Below are 23,607 nucleotides of genomic sequence, written 5' to 3'. Positions count from 1 at the left end.
TATTTCCATGAAAACTTCCATCGCCCATTTCACCCCACAGGGTTGCAGTTTCTTGTCCATTTGAAAAATTATGTAAAGGTTGGTGATGTCTAGTGACCCAATAAAAAACTTCTGAGGGATGGTGGTGCCCCTGAAAAGCATTACTATATCACAGCCTTTTTTTACAGTCCAAGTTTCAGGGAACGTAACTGCCGCTTTCAATTTTGCATGGCACAAGCTGCTGACAAAGTAATTAGACGCTTGGCAACCGTTCACAGCTGGACAAAAATGGCGATTCGTTTTATGTAACGTAATATGTGAATGGAGCCAGGGAACTTTAAGGTTCAATGGGATCTGTGTCCTTTATAGCATTCTCTGAAGAAAACAGGAAATCTGAGATTTATATCGACAAGGCATGTCATGCCTTTACTAACACATGGTTCATTTGATTGACTATTCCACTTACATTTGATTTCCATGTGCTCCTGATGATTAGATTATTTCTAGCTGGAAACTGACATAACATTTCTCGATTTGTATCTCCCAGATACTCTTCCATATTCGCTTAGCTCAACCTGTAGATTAAAATCTCCCATAACAAAGAAGTGCATTAAAATCTCCCATAACAAGAAGAGATCATACTTTTGTACTTTACTGCATGCCCTCTCTAAATCTTCATATAACTTTTCCTTTGTTTCTTCTTCTGCTTCCTCTGTTGGTGTGTATGCTGTTATTATCGTTATATTTCTGAATTTCCCTTTTATGCTCAGTCTGCTAAGTCTTTCATTTATGAGTTCAAATTCCAAAAAACTTTTACCAACCCACTTCATTATTATGACTCCCGTTCCAGCTTGTCCTGCTCTCCTGTCTGGTCCACTAAACAGTAAAGAATACTGGGGCATATCCAATGGCCCTTTTCCTTGTCATCTTATTTCTCTTAGTGCTACAATGTTGTACTTGAACTTCATGATCTCATCAGCTATTTCTTTCACTTTTCTAGGTTTCAATATTGTTTGTACATTGCATGTAACTATTGCCAAATATTTTTTTTTCTTTTTCTTTGCCAAGGTTATCTTTTCTGTCTCATCCATCATCTGAAGCTCTTTTTGAGTTTCTGTAATATGTTATTTTCAAAGTGTGAGGTTATTGGCCCCATGCCCAATCCCCATCTTCGAGGATCTGCTTTTCTTTAGGGTGTACCCCCTGGGGAGGTTGGCTTCTCTATGCCTAGAGAGCACCCCCCCCCCCTCCCCACCCTATGTTATGGGACACACTTTGTCTGGCTCCTCTGCCAAGACTAGTCCAGCTTGGGTGACCCTGCCAGTTGCTACACTACTGCCGGCATAGCTCTTGGCACGCAAACCTTTCCACCTGGCACTGAAGGTGCCTGTGATGCAGCAGTGGCCTTTGGGAGGGACTGTCCTTTTTTGCACGTTTTTTATGTCTTCTAGCAATCCGAAGTGATGTGGATCTCGAACTGTACAGCAATATTTCAGAAGAGGGCAGACAAGCGAAATGCAAGCAGTCTCTTAATTACCCTGTTGCTTTTTATAAGTGTTCTTCGAATGAATGACAGTCTTTGGTTTGCTTTCCCCACAATATTATCTGTATGATCGTTCAATTTAATTTATTCATAATTCATACATTGTTGATAAATGTTGTGTGGTAAACTTTCCTCGTAACTGAAATGTGAAAGAACAGGAAAATCGTCTCCCAGACATTTCAAAGTGTCATCCTTTATTTGATTGAGAAAATATATGCATAGGAAGGCACCAAATAATACTTATAAGGCTATACATAGAGACATTTTGCTTTAAGGCCAATGCACTCTGGTTGTCATGTCACCCTCAGGTCAGAGTGTATTCACACTGTCTGTCACGTCATGTCACATCAATTCGCTTAGACCAGTACCAAATGGTCAAAGTGACATTATGAGTTATCATCCAGATACAAACTGCACAATTAAACTCAACACTTTATTTCTAAATACATGTAGTGTGGCATACATCTAACATAGTAAAAGACAAAAGTTCTATTAAGCGCAGTCAGTATTAACCATACAGTCCCCATTAACAATTGAGGAAAAGGAAAAAGATAAGAAGCAAAGAAAAGTTCACCGCATGGAAGGTCTGCGCCCCAGCAAAGAGCAGTCGGTTGCCAGCGCTCCTTGCGGCTGGCGCATTAACTCAGCTGACTTTTTGAAATCAGCTGATCGCTAGCTGTCAGGAGCTAACAGATCGCGAACTGCTGCAGTCTCTACAAAACAGCATTTCAAAACATCGGATTTTTTTTGCTAGTGAAAATATATACTTATGAACACACCATTATAAAGGAGTAAACAGAGCCGGTTTACCTTAACCAATATTTTTTTCTCCTTACATAACTAATAGTGTCAGTATTTTTATGCTTCATTAGAGCTGAATTTTTCACTTAAGATGTTATTTAATAAATCTGCTTCATCATCGCATACGGTGTGGGCATCAGCTCTTTTCTGTTACTGTAAAACCTAAATGATTTTTCGATTTCGAATACATAACCTTGTTTGTGGAAGAACATTCAGTGGAAAAAAAATCCAAGTTATCATGGGACATCTGCAATTTGCCACGGATAATAAATAATAAAATAAAAATAAAGAAGCCATAAAAGCGCGATATCCACTAATATTTTATGAGCGAGCATGACGAAATGGGTTAACTTACAATGTTAACAGACGACACTGTCAAAACTTTCGTACCGAGAAACTTTTAAGTAACTTGACGTGAAGGTCCGTTGGCAACCTGCGTGAAAGTCGCCGTTTGAATTGCGTTGTGGCATGTTCTGACGTAAAGTGACAATGACGGGACGGCCATTGTGCATTGGTCTTTATCCATTGTGTTTGATTTTCTTTGTGATTGGCAAATTACGCTTAAAACAGCAGTATTTTCAATAGACCCGACTTTTTCACTGTTAAAACAGGTTAGCTAATGAAACTTGTTTCCTCGATTTATGTTCTTAGTTACATGCAGCGTACGCTTTTCCGTTGTCCAGTTTTCTGGTCTCTTTTGAGGACGAAAACATATAGGAGAAATAGTCAGGCCTTCACCTCAGACCTTCGTAATGTGTCAGAAAAATGAAACAAACTATAAAATAAACGTTAAAAGATACGAAACAACAACAAAATCAAACGAAACATTCTGAACAACCAAATCTACTACTGTTACAGGAGTGATCAAGCCACAGTCAGGCTGAGAATAGGTTACCCACTGATGTTAGTATATGACGACACGCCCCCCCCCCCCCCCCCCCCCTTGAATAAAGGCAAAGCAGTTTCTTCGCGAGTATCGTTGTCGTCAACATTTTTCCAGTCCCGTTCCGTTGTCGTTGCGCGATATATGCTGTACAAATGCTGCCATTTGAAATGCATCGTGGAATGTTCTGACTTTCCCTTTCGTGATGTCCAGTACGAATTGACTTTTTTATCTCCTTCATTCGAACAATGATACCAATTACCAACTGTAACAACTTTTATCAAGCAAATGGAGAGCTGTTGGTATCGCGCTCATGGAAATAAACAAAACAGAATGCTCTTCGAAATTTGATGTGAGAAAGTTGAGGAAGTATTAAAAAGCTGCGATGAATCTCGGTTTGAAAAATAAGCCCGGCTCCTCTTCAGAAGAAAATCTTCGAAATTGAACTGGGGAATTTGGAAACAATTATGGAAGAACAAAAAGAGGCTGACGGATTCAATACGATGTCATAGATAGCCAGTTACACACTTACACTTCATCTGCCTGTACTCATTCTTTTGTGTACAAGAGATAACATCTGCGTTATGCAAGAATGATAGAGCTACTTTTTTGAAATAAAAGAAAATGACACCTTCATTGGAGGGCATTCTCAGTTCAGGAAGTAAAGAACGCAGCATTCGCGGTGTGTAGATTAGCGGACGGCATTTATAGGTGAGTCGTTTAGTGTATGTAATCGACTATGAGCAACAGATAACATCTGATCGGAACTGTCAGGCAACTTGCAATAGCCACCTACAATGATGTAGTTGAGATCTTGGTTAAGAGTCCTCGGGTAAAGTGCATTTTATTATTACAAGGGGCACAGTTTGTGCAAAAGAAAACGTGTTCGAGAAAGTGTAAGACTACGTATTTATAGAAGCCGCGAGACACTCCAGTTTCGTTTAATGTGTAACTAATTTTTTTAAAATAAGTCTCGGATAACATTTTCAAAACAGGTAATGGTCGAAATTTGGTGTGTGTGCGCGCCCCCCTCATCGTCATGTACTTATTAGCCTAACATTGAGTACTTTCTGTGTGGAGGATAGTAGTTAAGCAGAGAGGAAAACAAGATATTTTAAAAGGAGGAAGCAATGGAATGAGAAGAAAGGAGAAGTATTTTAACGGCGTTGCTCTCCGAATATGCTATAGAAGGAGAGGGTTGCAGAATTTTGTGTTTACTAATACAGCAAATAAAATTAGAGTGATTATGCACGTTTGTAAAAGTGCATATTTTTTGGCACATGAGTTTTCAGAAATAAACCGAGGATTATTGCAAATCAGGATCTGCCCCAAATACTAACAGACAGTTCAGTAATGCCTTATAGCCTTTTTGCTGGTGTATGTATTTCACACTGTTGGTTTTTTTTCCTTGGTTAGTATGCCAGTGTCATTCTTCAACTTACATTTTTTTAAAGTGTGATATACACAACTAGATTAACGTTCATACGGGTATAGTCACGAAATTGGAGTCTTGCAGCATTTAATTCCATTTACTTTCATGTGACTTTAAGAAAGTTTTTGCCTATACCAGTTGTTGTATGTCATATTTCATGAAACTTTTCAGTGTGAGCAAGCAATCTAAATATTTAAATAAGTTTTTATCAAAAATATACTTAATGTGACCAAGATAGCGATAGGCCATAGTTGACTGGTTTCAACGAATTAGAAGTCTTCATCAGAACACTTAAAAACCAAAAAGACATAAAAAATTTAAAAAATCCAAGAGCTTAGTCCCGTTTGTGTAAGCTCTACACAGAAGCAGGAATGGCACTTTGTATTATGGGGCAGAGATGTATATATCATGGCTGTGAAATAGGTTCATAGGTTAAACTCAGTTTTTCAGAATTACACATCACACTGTGTGTAAAATTTCTTGGTGCCCAATAGGATGAGAAACTAATATGATGAATGTAATGATAAGATAATGCAAAGCTATTCACTATGCTGTGAACTGAGAAACCTCTTTCATGTGGTTAGTTGGTAAAACTGTTAGCAAAATTTGTGGGCTCACCTTTTTGTCATATGAAGTTAATGTGAACTTGCAGAAATCGGGGACGGGGTGATACCTAATGACGAGCCACTGCTTGGGGTGCCAAGCTGATGGCGGTGCCACAACTGTAAGATTAATTCCAATACAGGACCTGTCACAGCTGGTAGTGGCACATTCATGGACCCTGCTGAGAGAGACAAGTCATGAAAACTGATATGTGTGAAAGTTAGTGGGGGAAAGGGGTACCAAATGATAAGTCGTTTGTGTGAAAAATGCTCTCTAACCAGCTCTGGCAGTATGTGTGTTAAGAAAAGACAATCTTGCAGGGGCCTCGATAGTAATAGTCAAATCATTAGACTTACATGAGAGATTATATGGGTATGCTGCCATTTAATAGCATTTAGAGCCAATAAAAAGTGTTTTTTTATGCTGTGTTGTACATAGTCTATTTTTGAAACAGGCTACCTGTGAATGTTAAGGGGATCATTGGATAAATATGTTACTAATAGGCCCTACTGATATTGTGATGTAGATACTGGCAAAATCAGGTTTCTAATGTAGGAAATAGATTAGTATGATAAATATTTATTCATATGGTGCATAGATAAATATTTTCCATTGGTCACTATAAGAACAGTGTCATAAATGAAACATATGTGGGTAATAGACAAATAACCTATTGGTATTATGTATGGTGAAATAACAGCATTTTCAAAGTGAAATTTTTTCTGTTCGCATTCTTATTTTGCACCGTCTGAATGTTTGGGACTGCAGCAAGAACCATTGGATAATTTGTGTTCCTTACTTGTTTTGTTCGTTACTACAGAGTGACTCCCCATAAACAACTTTTTTAAAAGTATTCCAAGTTAACCATCTAATTTTGGCTTTTCAGTGGTTTGATCATACTGCTTAAGTCAAATGATAGGGTGGTTCCTTTGAAAAGGAGATTAATTTCCTTTATCAGTCTGTTGTTGTGCTCCATTTCTAGTGACCTCCATATCAATGAACTGTTAAATCCTAATCTTATTTTCTTTCTTCCTTTGGACTGTGTAAAAATTGGGACTTTGTACAGGCACTAATGACCGCGCAGTTGAGCACCCCACAAACCAAACATCATCTTTCTTCCTTTGAATTTTTAAGATGGCTGCATTTTTTTTCTGTTACGCCAGAAAATGTACTTGCTACTGCAGTAAATATATAATAAATATAGCCCATCATATCAAAGAAACATAGTATGTGGAAGAGTGGTAACAGAGTACCAGCTGTCAGTGGCACAGAAAGAAGTTCAATAAGCAGCTACAAAATTTTTTGATCATTTACCCAATAACATAAAATGTTTTGTCAGGTAACAAATCAAGTTTTAAGTTTAACATGAAGTCATTTCTCCTGGTTAACTCCTATTCCATGGACAAATTTCTTTTTAAAAACTGATACCCTGGATAATAGTAATAGTTAACAATATTGTTGTTGAATACATTATTAAATAAAATTCTTAACATTAGATTTAATATCGATTGAAATGTTGACAAGCCCAGGATGGAACAACACCAATATTATGAAAAGGATAAATTACTACATGTCATACAAAAGAGATTTAGAGTTGTGGACAGGCATAACAAGAAGACTGATGTATTTTGTAGCTTCCTGCCAAAAGGCTTTCTTGGGAGGTAGGAAATGCATACACATTCACACAAGCACAACTCACATACACATGACAACTATCTCTGGTTGCTGTAGGCAGAGACAGTGGTCATGTGTGAGCGAGTTGTGCTCATGTGTATGTGTGTTTCCTTCTTCAGAAGAAGGCATTTTGGCCAAAAACCAAGATGTATAGTTGTCTTTTCACTGTGCCTTAATCTAACTTTCTACAGCTTTCACAGTATCAATGTCATTAGGGCCTATCTTTGTCATTGTTCAGCAAATAAAGTTTCTGTCACCACTCCAATGCACACAAATTAGCCCTCATTATTAAAATTAGTGCTCATAATTTGATGGACTTTCATAATTTCCAACCATTGGATTTCATTGGTTGCTTGGACTCAACTGTAGCTTCCTTTCGTCAGCTTATGGTGTCCACAATGCACAGACCACCACTTCATTACCATTTACTTTGAGCAATCTGCTACTGATAGCTAAAACGATCTATGTCTCACTTTCTTGACCAACAATGAAAGCCCTGCTTACACACAGCAAGCAAAATTATAAATTTACATAATCCAGCATGTATTCGCTACACACTCTTCTTACAAGTGAAATTCAAAACAGTAAAAGTGGAAAAATTTGAATTGTTGTGTTCTACTAACAAGTAAACACTTGTCTCCTGTAACGGTCGCTGTGAATAATCAAGTTTTTTTTTTAATAATTAAGAACTTTCTGACAGCTCAAATGGCGCCTTGCAAAGTCAGATAGTGGACAGAAATTTTTTGCGTAGTTAACTGAAAGAGGTTTGTGTATTACATAAAGAATATGGAGGTATAATTACGTTATGGTTATCAGTGCAACAATTTCTATATATTTAAGGACTTCTTGTTTAATGAAGCCAAGTGCACTCCATTCCAGGTCTTTCCATTCTATGAGAGTTACAAGTGCTCACTGAGAACTGAATACAAGAACTTCACACCTGTAGCCAGGGATAGCGAATGGGGGCAGCCTGTACATAGTTAACATGGGATGTTGGAAATGTCCGTTATATTCATCAACAGAAAAATTACATGTGGAATGGAGTCTGGGGTTCTTTTAAAAATGTTACAACTGTTACTTCACAAATGCTAAAGCAAAGGGAAGCTTTTTTTTACCTCCAGGGTTTAAGAAGACGACTGCACGACTAAAAGACATTCAGAGCTCTTGTAAAGAGAAGTGTTTAATTAAGGCAATATTATATCACAAATAAGTGAATTAATACCTGTTGTAAGCTATGAATTGAAGGTTTCACATATTTTGTGTATTTTTTGGAAAAATAAAACATTTTGTAGGTGTGAATTTTGGACTAGGTTTTGTTTGTATTATCATACATCATAAATTACATGATTATTTCAGTACAATACAGTTTGTGTTGTTAGTATATCCCTACATGCTGTCCATTTGATCTTCTAGTAAGCAGCCAAAGTGAAAAGTTTAGAAATAAGTGAAAAGTATGCTTTTGTTTTGTCGCATAAACTATACAGGTTTAATCGTTTCTATTTTTGCAGACGTTTTGAATTAGTATCAGGACTTTTGGCCCAAACTTTCTAAGAAATTTAATTTTTTAATTTAGTAGTCTAGGAAGTTATTCTTGTGTTTAATTTAGACTAAAGCTAAAATTTGTTGCTTTGAGTGAGAAGTGTATGACTTACTGTAGGATTTTTAGTTCCGGGTGTGATGTGAGGGTTGTTGCAGTTTCTATCATGTGGGTGACTAGGGGCATGGGAATTGGGGAAGTAAACAAGGCTGATTTGTTGTGTAGGATGTGCTATAGAGACAGGAGGCTAGTGGAACAGGAGGAGAAGATTTCTACCCTTCAGGTGTAACTAGATAAGACAAAGCAAGATCTGGAAAGGTTAAGGGGGAAGAAGGGAAAAGAGAGGTGGGAAGTCACAACAGGTTATATAAGAAATAGGAATAGGACTTTCTCAGACAGTGTTGTTCTCAATATGGAAAACTAGTTTGATCTGTTGTCACGGTTGGAAACTGATGAGTCACAAGTAGATGTAGAAATTGACAGGACACAACAAACTTTCAAAAAGTGTTTGAGAAGTAAGAAGTCAGAAAAAATTGTGATGAAGACGAAGAAGAAAGTTTTGTTGCTATGTAGTTCACATGATGTGTTGCCCAACGTTTGCAGGATGAACTAGGGTCATGGTACCAGGTCACAGGTTTTTTTTTTTAAACGTATTGCAAGTCTTGGTCAGGTGATAGAAGATGTAGGTTCTTTCTGCATAGGCTTCACAAAGGAAGACACCATGACAATAGTGGGCAGGGTGGGCAGCAGCATAGACAGAGAGCGTAATTATTCAGTTGTGGGTGACCTGATAAAGATAGCTTCAACAAAGAGATATACTGGTGTTGGACTTGTATCAGTTCTGAGGCACCATGACCAGCCTCATTTAAACTCTTCTGTTAGGAGAGTTAATTTACAGGTGGAACGGCTGCTTGGATCAGGTGTCGGTTCTCATATCATCGTGGTTCCTGTGGACTCTCTCAGCAGGTGGAACTATACCATTCATGGCCTTCCCTTCAACAGAAATGGGGAGGGAAAACTGTCTTTGCTAATAGCAAATAACTTAAGGGGGGGGGGGGGGGTCTGTCACAAGTGGTAAAGTACCACTGGTTACAAGTGACACAGAACAGCAGTTTTTTAAGGGTTTGGAGGGCAGAAACAAAAGATGTTCAGAGACGTGCTGAAAATGACATTCACATTGACAAGACAGGCATGCAGACAGCCTTTGATTGGAACTGGAGGTGTTAAAAAATTGACAGAAAAATTAGGTTCATCTAGTTGAGATTCAGGTAGTACACAAAATCAGTTACCCTTATTGCATTAGAATATCTGAGGATGAGGGATGTTGAAGAATTAGAGTTGAGTGAACCAGTTGATACAAGCTGCCTCTCTGAACCTCAGGTGGCCACAGATTATGTTACAGGACTCAAGTTAGCTTCTTACTTCTGTGAAGAAAATAAGGAGAAAGGAGGAGTTGCCACATTTGTCAGAAACTGTTTTGATTTCAAGAATATTTATATTGATAAATTTTGCTCAGAGCAGCACTTGCAAGCTTATGCAACAGAAGTACTATTTCATAAGTCCTTTTAATTGTAAGTATATACAGAGCACCTTCAGGAAATTTTAACTTCATAAAAAATCTGGAAACTCTATTGTCTCATCTCATGGAAAAAAAATATGTTTTTGCTGGTGAATTTAATTTGGATTTATGGGGAAGTTCCATCAGTGAACAACTACTGCAATCAGTGTCATTTAATTTAATTCCTACTGTTAACTTTGCATCTAGGGTACGCTGCTATTGATAATATAGACAAAACTAGGAAAAAAGTCGATATTACAAAATCAGTAGTAAATGTGCTGTCTGATCATGACATATAGCACCTTGTGTCAAATGTTGAAACTTGTCAGGATAAAAAATCTGGTAAATCAGAATACAGGAAGGTAATACATCAGTCAAAAATGGAGAACTTAGGAGATTACCCAAAGAAGTGAATTGGATAGATGTTTACAGTACTTCTGACTAAAGTGAAAAATACAAAGCATTCATTAATAAACTTACTTCCTCTTTTGAAAATTGTTTTCCCCTAAAAGTAACTTAGTCAAACAGAAGTCTAAAAACAAACCATGGATTACACAAGGAATAAAGAAATTGTGGGAACAGCTCTGATGTTAGTGTTGTACTGAATTACAAAGAATACTGCAAAATATTGAAGCAAGTAACCCAGAAATCAAAGAAGCTTTATTATGAGATAAGAAAGAGGAACAGATAGTTCTAGAAATAAACGGGACATTGGTAACAAATGCAAATAAGGGTGCAAACCTCTTAAACAAGTATTTAGTTTCTGCTACTGAAAACTTGGGGTCATCAGGTTACGTAAACAGTGCAATGGAGTATCTGAGACCATTCTTACAGATAACATCATCAATATGGGTTTTTGGAGCCGAAGTTCCACTCGTGTACCCTTGGTGACTGCATGACACAAAGCTTTACAGCTTGCCTGGGCCTGTCAACACTGACATTGGACTGTTGATGACTGGAAACATGTTGCTCTGTCGGACGAGTCTTGCTTAATGTTGTATCAAGTGGATGGATGTGTTCGGGTATGGAGACAACCTCATGAATCCATGGACCCAGCATGTCAGCAGAGGACTGTTCAAGCTGGTGGAGGCTCTGTAATACTGTGGGGCACATGCAGTTGGAATGATATGGGACCCCTGATACATCTAGATAGGACTCGTTGACGTACACTATGTCATCAAAAGTATCCGGACACCCCCAAAAACATATGTTTTTCATTAGGTGCATTGTGCTGCCACCTACTGCCAGTACTGGATATCACCGTCCACAGTAGTCATTAGACACTCATGAGAGAGCAGAATAAGGCACTCCGCAGAACTCACGGACTTCGAACGTGGTCAGGTGACTGTGTGTCACTTGTGTCATACATCTGTATGTGAGATTTCCACACTCCTAAACATCCCTAGATCCACTGTTTCCAATGTGACAGTGAAGGGGAAATGTGAAGGAACATGTACAGCACAAAAGCGCACACTGACCTCGTCTGTTGACTGACAGAGACCGTCAACAGTTCAAGAGGGTCGTAATGTGTAATAGGCAGACATCTATCCAGACCATCACACATGAATTCCAAATTGCCTCAGGATCCACTGCAAGTACTATGACAGTTAGGTGGGAGGTGAGTAAATTTGGATTTCATGGTCGAGCGGCTGTTCATAAGTAACACATCATGCCGGTAAATGCCAAATGATGCCTCGCTTGGTGTAAGGACCATAGAAATTGGATGATTGGACAACGGAAAAACGTGTGGAGTGACGAGTCACAGCACGTAATGTGGAGATCCGATGGCAGGGTGTGGGTATGGCAAATGCCCGGTGAATGTCATCTGCCAGTGTGTGTAGTGCCAACAGTAAATTTTGGAGGTGGTGGTATTATGGTGTGGTCGTGTTTTTCATGAAGGAGGTTTTCACCCCTTGTTATTTTGCATGGCACTATCACATCACAGGCCTACATTGATGTTTTAAGCACCTGTTGAAGAGCAATTCGGGGATGGCGGTTGCATCTTTCAACACGATCAAGCACCTGTTCATAATGCATGGCTTGAGGCAGAGTGGTTACATGATAATAACATCCCTTTAATGGACTGGCGCGCGCATGTCCTGACCTGAATCCTACAGAACATGTTTGGGATGTTTTGGAATGCTGACTTCATGCCAGGGCTCACCGACCTACATTGATACCTCTCCTCAGCGCAGCACTCCATGATGAATGGACTGCCATTCCCCAAGAAACCTTCCACCACCTGATTGAATCTATGCCTGCGAGAGTGGAAGCTGCCATCAAGGCAAAGGGTGGGCCAATACTATATTGAATTCTAGCATTACCGATGGAGGGCGCCATGAACTTGTGTCATTTTCAGCAAGGTGTCTGGATACTTTTGATAACATAGTGAACATAAGCATCCTGTCTGATCACCTGCATCCATTCATGTCCATTGGGCATTCTTTAGCGACTTGGGTAATTCCAGCAGGACAGTGTGACACCCTACACGTCCAGAATTGCTACAAAGTGGCTCGAGGAACACTTCTGCATTTAAACTCTCCCACTGGTCACCAAATGCTCCAGACATTTACATTGTTGAGCATGTCTGGGATGCCTTGCTATGTGCTGTTCAGAAGAGATCCTCACCCACTCATACTCTTACCAATTTATGGACAGCCCTGCTGGATTCATGATGTCAATTTCCTCCAGCACTCCTTCAGACATTTGTTGGGTTCATCCATGTCGTGTTGTGGCACTTCTGCATGCTCACAGAGCTCTTAAACGATATTGGGCACGTGTACTAGTTTCTTTGGCTCTTCAATGTATATTGTCCAAGTCACAGTTTGGATTTGTTAAAGGCTCTGATATAGAGAAAGCTATTTACATGTACACTAAGAATGTACTTCATTCATTAGATAACAAATTAGAGGCTACTGGCACATTCTGTGACCTTACAAAAGCCTTTGTGTTAATCACAGCATTTTCTTAAGTAATTTAGAATATTATGGCGTCACCAGCAGTGTTGTGAAATGATTTGAGTCTTACCTAACTATCAGGAAACAAAGGGTGTTATTGTGCAAAATGCCTGTGAAGTAAGCAATCTGTCCTCATGTGGTGGGGAATTAATTACATGCAGTATTTCTCAAGATTCCATTTTGTGTCCATTGCATTTTCTAGTGTACATTAATGACCTCTCGTCTGTTATATTGCCAGATGCTAAGTTTGTTTTGTTTGAAATGGCTGCTAATCAAATTTTCACTGACAGTAATAAATGGTTTAAAGTTAAGCTTTGAAAAGACCCACTATATGCAGTGCAGAACCTGTAAGAGATTTCTTTCCAGCATGTACATGAGATGCAGATTGAAGAGGTTGACAGTGTTAAATTTCTGGTATTACAACTCGACAATAAATTCAGTTGAGAAGGGCATACCACAGAGTTGCTGTAGTGCTTAAACAAGTGTGTATTTGCAGCACTGTGCTTACGTTCATTTTATTATGTCATATGGGATCATATTCTGGAATAACTTGTCAAACTGAGCAAAAGTTTTTAGCATTCTGAAGCGTGTAATTATTATAATCTGTGGTGTAAATTCAAGAACATTATGTAGAAACCTGTTCAAGGAACTTTGTATTCTAACAACTGCTTCTCAGTATATTTATTCTTTAATGATATTTGTTGCAAGTAATATATATCTATTTCCAACCAATAGCTCAACACACAGTATCAATACTGGGAATAAGAACAAACTACATAAAGAACTAAATCACTTACCTTGGTCCAAAAAGGGGCGTACTCTTCAGGAACACTTGTTTTCAATAAATTGCCAGCAACCATTAATACTTGGTTTCAAATAAGCACAATTTAAACAGAGTGTGAAAGACGTTTTGATAGGCAACTCCTTCTATTTTATAGATAAATATCTCAACAGAGACTGTTAGACCAGCTTAAGTAGAAATATCTGTTAGATTCCAGTTTTGACAGCACTTGGTCACAACAATCAAGATTAGATATTTTGTGTATGATAAATTTATTAAAACTGCATAACTATGTTTCATTCTGACATTTCTGTAAATATCAGCAGTTCCAGTTTACTGTGATGTATTCACTTATTTCGACAGTTTCCTGACAAATGATCAGGGTAATGACTATTCAGATGTTTTATGTTTTTTATCTTGTACTTTCTGACATGTTCTACACCTATGAGAATTATCTCGTTCTTAGGTCTGTGGAACAAAAACTGAATCTAATCTAATGACATATGTCAGTGGCTAGGGAATATCTCTAGGTTTAGATTTATACCATGTGCCATGGCTTAGTTGTACTAAGGGGCAGGTGTGTCAAAACATGTAGGCAAGTCATCCATTCTATATTGTTGCATTGAATTAGTTTGTGCCTGCAGATAGGCAACCCAGTGAAACGTTTTACAAAGCAGGCTGCTGTGGCTTCTTCCCAGGTAATTCGTGTTGGCAACTTCAACGAAGTGCATGCGCATATTGACGTTTACCACATCACAGTGTAATGTGAATTAAAAGGTTAGAAAAGATGGTTCATATGCTAATATGTGTTTTCTTTATGTCTTGTAGTTTTTGTGTAGTCGTCTTCTGGGACCCTGGAGGTTCTTACCAATAAACCTGTATATAGAGAAAATGAAGAGGTATCATAGGTGTAAAAAAATTGTTGGTAGGGGCCAAAGATTGCAGCAGAATTTATTATATGCTCAATTAATTCATCATAAATTAATTAGTTCATGAAGGTGCCTATTCATATAAATAAAAAAATCTAAAATGACTGATTCACTTCTGAGGATCTCCCAGCCAATAGTTCTCACATAGACCAGTTTAGCAAGTGGAACTATAAGGGGTGATCAAAAAGTTTCCGTTCAATCGCCTTGCAGTCCATCTTCAGCATGTCAATCAGACAAAATCACAATTAGCATTGAGGCAATCATCCCATCAATGCACCAGGTTGAAGATACTCATTTGGTAAAACACTGTTTCCTTCTGCATGAAGAAGTCCTTAATTGCCTGCTGCACACCTTCATCCGAAAGGAATCAACAACACTTCAGGGTCTTTTTTAATGGACCAAAGGTGTGATAATCACATGGGTACAGATTAGGGCTATAGAGAGGGTGTTCGAGTGTTTTCCACTTTGATGAGGCTGGCCTCCCAGTTTTACCCTCTCCCTTAAAACCCACATCCTTTCATCTTTCCTTTTCCTTCCCTCTTTCCTGATGAAGCTGCTTCATCAGGAAAGAGGGAAGGAAAAGGAGCCACCGGTTGCAAAAGCTCGAAATTATGTGTGTGTGTTTTGTTCATTGTGCCTGTCTGCCGGCGCTTTCCCGCTTGGTAAGTCTTGGAATCTTTGTTTTTAATATACTTTTCCCATGTGGAAGTTTCTTTCTATTTTATATATATTCACTGTAAAGAAACTTCTCAAGAAACAGGGACTGCTGTGTAATAGGTGTAAAACAAAGCATAGGGCTATAGATTGGGAGATGCTGAATGAAACACATTTGGTTGCAAAGTGAGCAATCTGTGAAGTCTTCAGTGACTAAAGTAGCAAAATTTTGTTGAATAATCTTTCACAAAACCCAAAGAAATCCTGATTACATGTAAAGGCTGTTAGTGGCACTAAAATTAATGTCCAGCTACTCGCAGATGAGAAAGGAACTGAAATTGAGATAGCAAAACATAAGCAAAAGTGCTTAACTCTGTGTTCAAATGTTCCTTTATAAAAGAAAACCCAAGGGAATTGCCCCAATTTAATCCTTGCATCACCGAAAAAGACGAAATAAAGAAGTATAATTGTCAATAGCTTTGAGAAACAACTGAAGAATGCCCCAGGGCCGATATCCATTTCAGAGTCTATAATGAATTTGTGATTGAGTTAGCCCCCTTTTAACTATAATTTATCATAGATCCCTCAAACAAAAAGCCTTGTCCATTAATTGGAAGAAAGCACAGGTGACACCCATCTACAAGAATGAGTAGCAAAAGTGATTACAAAAACTTCCATCCAGCATTCAATACATTGATTTGTTGTAGAATCTTAGAGCATATTCTGACTTCAAACATAATGAGATATCTGGAACAGAATAACATCCTACATGCCATCCAGTGTGGATTCTGAAACCACCACTCATGTGAAACTCAATTAGCATTTTCGACACATGATGTACTGAAAGCTACGAATCACGGCAGTCACATAATTGCAGTAGTCTGGATTTCCAAAAAGCATTTGACCCAGTACCACATCTATGCTTTCTATCAAAAGTACAGTCAATGAGGTATCAAGTGATACTTGTGACTGGATTGAGGATTTTTTAGTAAGGAGGATATAGCAAGTTTTCTTGGTTGGAGAATCATTGACAGATGTATAGATAACTTGGGGTGTGCTCCGGAGAAATATATTGAGACCTTTTATGTCCGTGTTGTATATTAATGACCTTGTGGACAATATTAATAGTAACCTGAGACTTTTTACAGATGATAAAGTTATCTGTAATGAAATACTGTTTGAAACAAACTGCATAAATATTCAGTCAGATTCTGATAAGATTTCAAAGTTTTGCAAAGATTGGCAACTTTGATTAAATTTTCAGAAATGAAAAATTTACACTTCACAAAATGAATATATGACGTGTTCTCCCCCAGTGAATCATAGTTGGAATCAGTAAATTCGTACAAACACCTGGGTATAACACTTTGTAGAGATATGAAATGGAATGATTACATATAATATAAATGGAGAGAGAAAAAATCTACTCCTTCTGGCAAAGGAGTTAAAGGAGAAGGAAGAGGGGTGAAGAAAAAGGACTGGAGAGGTACAGTTTAGAAAAGTCACCCAGAACTTTGGATCGGGAGACTTATCGGATGGGCTGAGAAGGCAGGACAGGTTGTTGGGGACTGATTACATAGATTCAGTCATGGGTAAAGCATATGGCAGAATACTGGGGAAATGTAATCAGTCTGCAAAGGAGATTGCCCACATATCACTCATGTAGTGCATCCTGAATTATTGCTCAAGTGTGTGGGACCCATACCTGTACCAGGACCAGCAGTGTGAATGGTCACAGGTTTTTGACCCATGGGTGCGTGTCAGATATGTTCAAGAAACTGAACTGGTAGACTCTTGAAGAGAGATGCAACCCACCCCAGAGAAGTCTGTTTACAAAGTTTCAAGACCACACTTTAAGTAATAGTTTATGGAATATACTACAATCCCCTACCTAAACTCTGAGTCTCAAACTCGGAAACCATGTTCCATGCCTGATGGACTGCCACAAATTATCCCAGTGACATCTCCACATTTAGCTGTTAGAAGAATGTTGGTGTACCTTCACCAACCTCATATCATAACAACATATGTGACATTTACAATATTGCCCAATGACATCAGACAGTATGTGGGCCTCACCAGTTACTATGAGAGTGAAAAATGATAAAATGTGGTGCCTGTGTGGAGACTATAGACATTTGAACGCACACACCATTGTTGATAGATATCCTGTGCCCAATATTCAGAACTTCTCCCAGGAACTGGCTGGTGCAACCATCTTCAGCATGATTGACTGCAAAAGAGATTTGCAGGTCCCAATGGCCACAGAGGACATCCTAGAGATGGCAATAATTACATCGTTTGGCTTATTTGAATTCCTTATTATGCTCTTCAGACTAAAGAATGCAATGGTTTATTGATGGCTTTTTTTTTGCCATGCCATTTTGCTGTTGTTACTTGGATGATGTAATTATTTGCTCACAAACAGCTCAAGATCATGAGAAACCTCCAAGCTGTATTTTACAAACTGGCAGAGCATGGTGTTTTGGTCAATGAGGACAAATGCCAACTCTGACAAAAATGTGTTACATTCATAGACCACCTCGCCATCGCATCAGGCATCTGTCCTACCCCAGAAAAGACAGACTAAATCCATAACCTGTCATCCCTGATGGACTATCAAGAGTTCCACCATTTTTTAGGGGTCATTAATTTTTACCGACAAGACCTCCCCCATGCTGCAGAAACACTTCTGCTGCTCACAGAATCACTCCACGGCAAGAACACGTTATGCAAACGTAAGCTCACATGGACTCCTGATATGCAAGCAGCTTTCGAGAACATCAAAACCGACGTTACTCAAACCACCAACCTGCACTCCCCTCGCCGGAGGCCTTTATGGTAATAACGACCGGCCCCAGTGATCGTGGTGGTGCTACAACAGGAAGTCCGTGGTGCAACCCAACCACTACAGTTTTTCCCGCAGAAACTTACTCACTCCCAGAAAATGTGGTCAACTCGTTCTTCAGACGGCTATCTGGTCGTGTCGGCCCCAGAGCGCTACACAACAAAACTGACACTCTGGATATCACCAGCGGCAGACCGACAGCCTTACCAGCACTGGACCCGGACGACATACAACCAGCCACCAACACCTCAACCGATACTGGCATTCCCTCATCGGTACGGCTGGCAACATTATGGCCCAAGCACCTGGCGGACTATGATACGTCAGCCATTGTTACCACCAGCAGGGCAATGCGTAACGATGTACACCAGTCACCATGCTCCGCACTTGTGGTGAGGACTCTGTGGGGACATAGAACCAATGGCTCTACCCCCCCCCCCCCCCCCCCCCCCCAGTAATATCACTGTCCTACCACAGCAAGAACAACTGTGTCTTTGCCCGGTCAGTCCTCTGTAGGATGTGCTCCCTGCTACACGTATTGGATACACACTGCGAGAATAAAACTATTTACAATGAAATGAACACCCTTAGCTGCTTACAGGCGTTGACGTATGTCAACGGGGTCAGATGAAAATGTGTGCCCCGACCGGGACTCGAACACGGGATCTCCTGCGTACATGGCAGACTCTCTATCCATCTGAGCCACCGAGGACACAGAGGATAGTGCGACTGCAGGGATTTCTCTCTGGCACGCCTTCCGCGAAACCCACATTCTCAACATATTGTCCCGTGCTACATTCGTAGTGCCGAAAAAACATGTCTGAAAGAACAGATACCATCTTAGTATATAAATAAAAGTATTCATAGTAAGTAATGGGAGTGCAGGTGACTATCATCATCATTACCATGCCTACTCCCCCCTACCTACAAGTGCAAGAGACATTTGAATACTGTGAGATTAAAAATCGGTTCAACCTAGATCATTATGGCTGGAAAACTTTGTTGGCACCACATGCAGTTTACAGTTTTGACTGTTTAGGAATGCAGTTCTTCGCACCACAATGATATTTCATTTCAAAAGTGATGCCATTGTATTGCCTGTTTGTTGTGGACCTTCATCGAAGATGAATCCTTTATTCCCATGAGCAATTGAAATAGTGATTAGTGATAGCTACTGTCATGGAGAGAGAGAGAGAGAGAGAGAGAGAGAGAGAGAGAGAGAGAGAGAGAGAGAGAGAGAGAGAGAGAGAGTGGGGGGGGGGAAGTGAAATAATGATGATGATGATGATGATTGAGTTGTGGGGTGCTCAACTGTGCGGTCATCAGTGTCCATACAAAGTCCCAATTTTTTAACACTGCAGTGTTGTATGCAGTCCAGTCTAGCCACTATCATGAATGATGATGATCTCATCAGAGATTGTATTGGGTATCATCATGACTGTCAAGCCTGGAACTGGCAAGACACTTGATCTTTGTAGTTGATCATGGCCACACTGTGTGTGTCCAGGGCATATGAGGGATTCCAGTTTTGAGATTGTGGAGGCACTTGGCTTTCCATGTGCCAATGTGTCACTATTGTACCAGGAGTACCTTTGTTCAGGGAAAACTGCTGCTGCCAGTCAACTGCTGTGGACAACAATATGTTGATGACAGGGTTGCTGTCTACTGTCAAGGATTGTAACAGCAGCTAAATGGTCAAGAATACATAGAAACACTTGCCAATGCAGTGCTGGACAACAGTAGCCAGTGATCAGTAATACCATTAAGTATGAGCTCATCTCTGTGGGGTATGTAAGGGTATGTTGCAAAACACAGGAGGCGATGCATTCCACCTACCAACACAGAATTGTTCAGCTTTGCTATGGAGGTATTCTCATGAGGTTGATTTTTATGCGATATGAAGTCGGAAAACTGAATGACTGCCATGGTTTCTTACTGTCAAATGATCAGGAACCAACTGTCTAGTAATATGAATCATTCTGTTAATCTAAAGCAGCCTGTAGATGACCTGTCCTTACAGCAAGGTAATGGAGCATACCATCTACACTGAACTGTGTCAGAATAGTGTGAGGAACATAGCAGAAACATGAGGTTGCTTGTGTGACACCACAAGACATCCGACTCACACCTACTGAGCACATGTTGGATGCAGTCAGTAGAGATATGTGCCTCAAAGGCCAGCTCCAACTAATTTCTGTGAGTTGTAGGCAGCAGTTGAGTAGTCATAAATCAGGTTGGTTTTCAAATTCCTTTGATGTATCGTACCACAAAATACACTGAAATGACAAAAAGTCATGGGATAATGATATGTGCGTAAACAGATGGTGATAGCATTCCAACAGCCCAACTAAAAGACCCACAGTTAAGAGTGCGACAACATAAAGGGATTGTGCATCAAAAGCTGGTTTTTCAAAACAAGTACAGTGGAGATGTAATTATTTGTACCTCAGTTATATGGCTTCATGATTATCTGGATTGTCAGCCGTGAGCAAATATCTTCGGAGATTAGTCCAAGGATGCATGGACATGTCGTGTTGGCACCACCCCCCAGAAAGTGGACAGATTCATCGTTCCCTATAGAGGATTCTACATGAAATCCCGAAAAAGATTGCTGTCCTTGGTGCTTCTACCATTATTAGACAGCTGTGTGTTAATTTTATAGAAGGGTGGTTGGTAGTGGAACAATTGCCAGTAAATTTTGTTTCAGCTTGCTCAGCCTACTGTGTAGGCTATGTTTCAGTGTGTGCAATGAATCTGAAACAGGAGCATATCTGTATGATGATTTCAAGGTAGAATAGAATCAAAATCAGTCTTTGGAACATTTGCAACCAGATTTTGTTGACTCTTCACTTTCCAAAGCAGCAATTTGTCACTTGAAAAAAGTTGTATTTCAGATCCACAAAGAATGATTGATGAAATAAACATTAGTTAGTTACTTTTTTTTGATCATCAGATCATTTTCAGATATATAAATTATTTAAAGCAACATTTGGCTGTTCCTGTGGTGTCAAATGAAATAAAAATGATCTGTGTCACTGATGCTAATACTAAAATGCAACAAACTGTTAACAGTTTACTACTAATGGTAGTGATGCATGAGAGTTTTTATTTTATTTTATTTGATTACACAGTAATAATATTGCCATATAAGTTGTTGCAAATGATTTTAATATCTGAAGACATCAGATGACTAAAACTGGTAGTTAATAAAGATTTATTTCATCAAAAGCTGTTGTTGGTTATTAAACATGGCTTTTTAAAAATATATATGCTCAGTGGTGCTTGACCTGAACAAAGTGTGCCATTGTTCATTGAGCTCAGACATGAGAAATATTGCATTTAGGTTGGACTAAGTCGACGCCAACATAGTGGAAGAAAACTTCACCTGTCAACAAATTGAATCCAATCTTGGATTGGTTTATTTGACCTTGCATGAGAGAGTCTCTGTTTGAGGAGTCACATTCCAGAACCATCTTTCCTGTAAGCCTGGTCCAACTTGGTATGAATTCTTCGTATTGGTGAAAGTAAAAGCTACCATCTGTAATACTCAATTTGAGTTTCATGAAATCTCTGTATATTTTATATACCCAAAAGGAGAAGTCTATCTCAAAGCTTTCACCAAGTGGTTGGAACAGATACTGCAGTGCATAAAACATTAAGAAGAGTACTTTGCCAATATGTGGAGTATGAGTTTTAAAAGACGATAGTTAAGATAGGTGTCGAAACTTCTAGAGTTGCCATTATTTATAAATGTATGTTGACCAGATCCTATAATGTACAAGGGAGTGCTGAAACTTAATGATTCTGATTTTTTTTATGTGAAGGCTGTTGCAACTTTTAAAATAAAAGGAATGTTTTTAACATTCAACATCTTTATTCTTCATGTCTACATATTTACAGCCCTCTGTCATTAAAGTTCTCCGCATTGTAGCATATAACATGGCGGTGTGTAATGTAACTATGTTGGTGTGTGTGAGGTAACATGCTGTGATCTAATTTCTAATTCAGAGTGTTCATCCACATATGGAGCATCCTCTCCTTCAGCATGACAATGCCAACTACACCTGAGTGCTGTGACATCTGCAACAACCCAAAGCTTAAGGTTCACTGTCATTGATCATCCTGCACACAGTCCTGACTTGGCCACATACGATTTTCGTCTGTTTCCAAAATCTAAAGAACACCTTCAAGGATTTCACTGTAATAGTGAAGAATTGGTGCAAGCAGAGGTGAAGTTGTGGCTTCACCAACAAAACTTTCTATAGTGACAGCATCAATGAAATGGTCTCTCATTGGGAAAAATGTGTTCATCGCCAGCATGACTAGGAGGATGACTATGTTGAGAAATAAATATGTAGACACTAAGAATAAGGATGCAGAAGGCTAGTACTGTCTGTTTTATTTAAAAATCTCCAAGAGTTTCACATTAAAAAAAAATCAGTGACATTACTTTTCAGCATGCCCTCATACAAGCTAGTTAATATTAGAACATGCATAGAAGTAGCCTTCTCGTCCATGTATTTTAACTAAAAGCATTCAGCAACTGACATACTCAACTCTTTCAACATATTCAAAATCATAAGAAAGGCGTTTTTCGCTGCGATGGATTTTTCTCATGAAATTCCGGTCATCAACTTTCTCCTCCGAATGCGAAAATATTTTGTTGACACCGATCTACATAGAGAGGAACGATCACCACGATAAAATATGGGTAATTAGAGCTCATACAGAAATATATAGGTGTTCATTCTTTCCGCGTGCTATACGAGATTGGAATAATAGAGAACTGTGAAGGTGGTTCGATGAACCGTCTGCCAGGAACCTGAATGTGATTTGCAGAGTATCCATGTAGATGTAGATAAGTCTTAATATTAAAAACAATTATAGGGAAAGAATCAAACAGGTTTTGTAAGTTTACTAATTAATAACTTGCTAGATTTAATTAATAAAAAGACGGACTATAAAACAATATCAGATTAACAAAGTATTAGAATTATGTGAACACAGAAAACAATAAAAATAGTACAGGTTGAATCTTGGTTATCTTGTGAAAGTACATCAATTGAATTTCTGGCAAATTTATTTTTAAAGATCTATGTCATTAGCAGCAGTTTGGATGCAAGATTGAAGGATTAGATTCAATGAAGGGTACCTTCGAGTCACTCAAAGGTCTTTTTACAGGTCTTATACAACATGGCTTGCAGTGGGGTTTTAAGTCGCGAAAGAATGTTGCCTCTTTCAGAAGCAAAATGGCTGCAGTTGATAAGGAAATCTGATGTGAAAAGTGGTTTCTTAGCTCATCAGAGATTTCTGGGCCAGCCTACCCCTCATTGTCCACATATGTGGTGGGGGAGAGTTAAATGAAAACTTTAAATATGGTTTTTTAATTGAACAAAAGTGGAACACAGGTGTATCATTTTTTGACACA

The 23,607-nt window shown here is 39.0% G+C and overlaps 1 protein-coding gene across 3 annotated transcripts in view; it reads left to right on the top strand.

Moving 5' to 3' along the window:
- The first annotated feature begins 3,278 nt into the window (after window positions 1-3,278).
- Window positions 3,279-23,607, top strand: part of LOC126355177 (cytochrome P450 6k1-like) — a 103,668-nt gene continuing 83,339 nt past the window's right edge. Inside the window, exon 1 of one of the 3 annotated variants that reach the window (XM_050005391.1) lies at window positions 3,279-3,917. The gene's annotated coding sequence lies outside the window, so the exon portion shown is untranslated. Of the gene's footprint in view, window positions 3,918-3,953; window positions 4,103-23,607 lie in introns of those variants that run through there. The other 2 variants (XM_050005390.1, XM_050005389.1) reach the window with 2 other exon arrangements.

Source organism: Schistocerca gregaria, chromosome 3 (assembly GCF_023897955.1).
Source record: "Schistocerca gregaria isolate iqSchGreg1 chromosome 3, iqSchGreg1.2, whole genome shotgun sequence".
NCBI lineage: Eukaryota > Metazoa > Arthropoda > Insecta > Orthoptera > Acrididae > Schistocerca > Schistocerca gregaria.
This window is presented reverse-complemented; position numbering and strand designations above follow the sequence as displayed.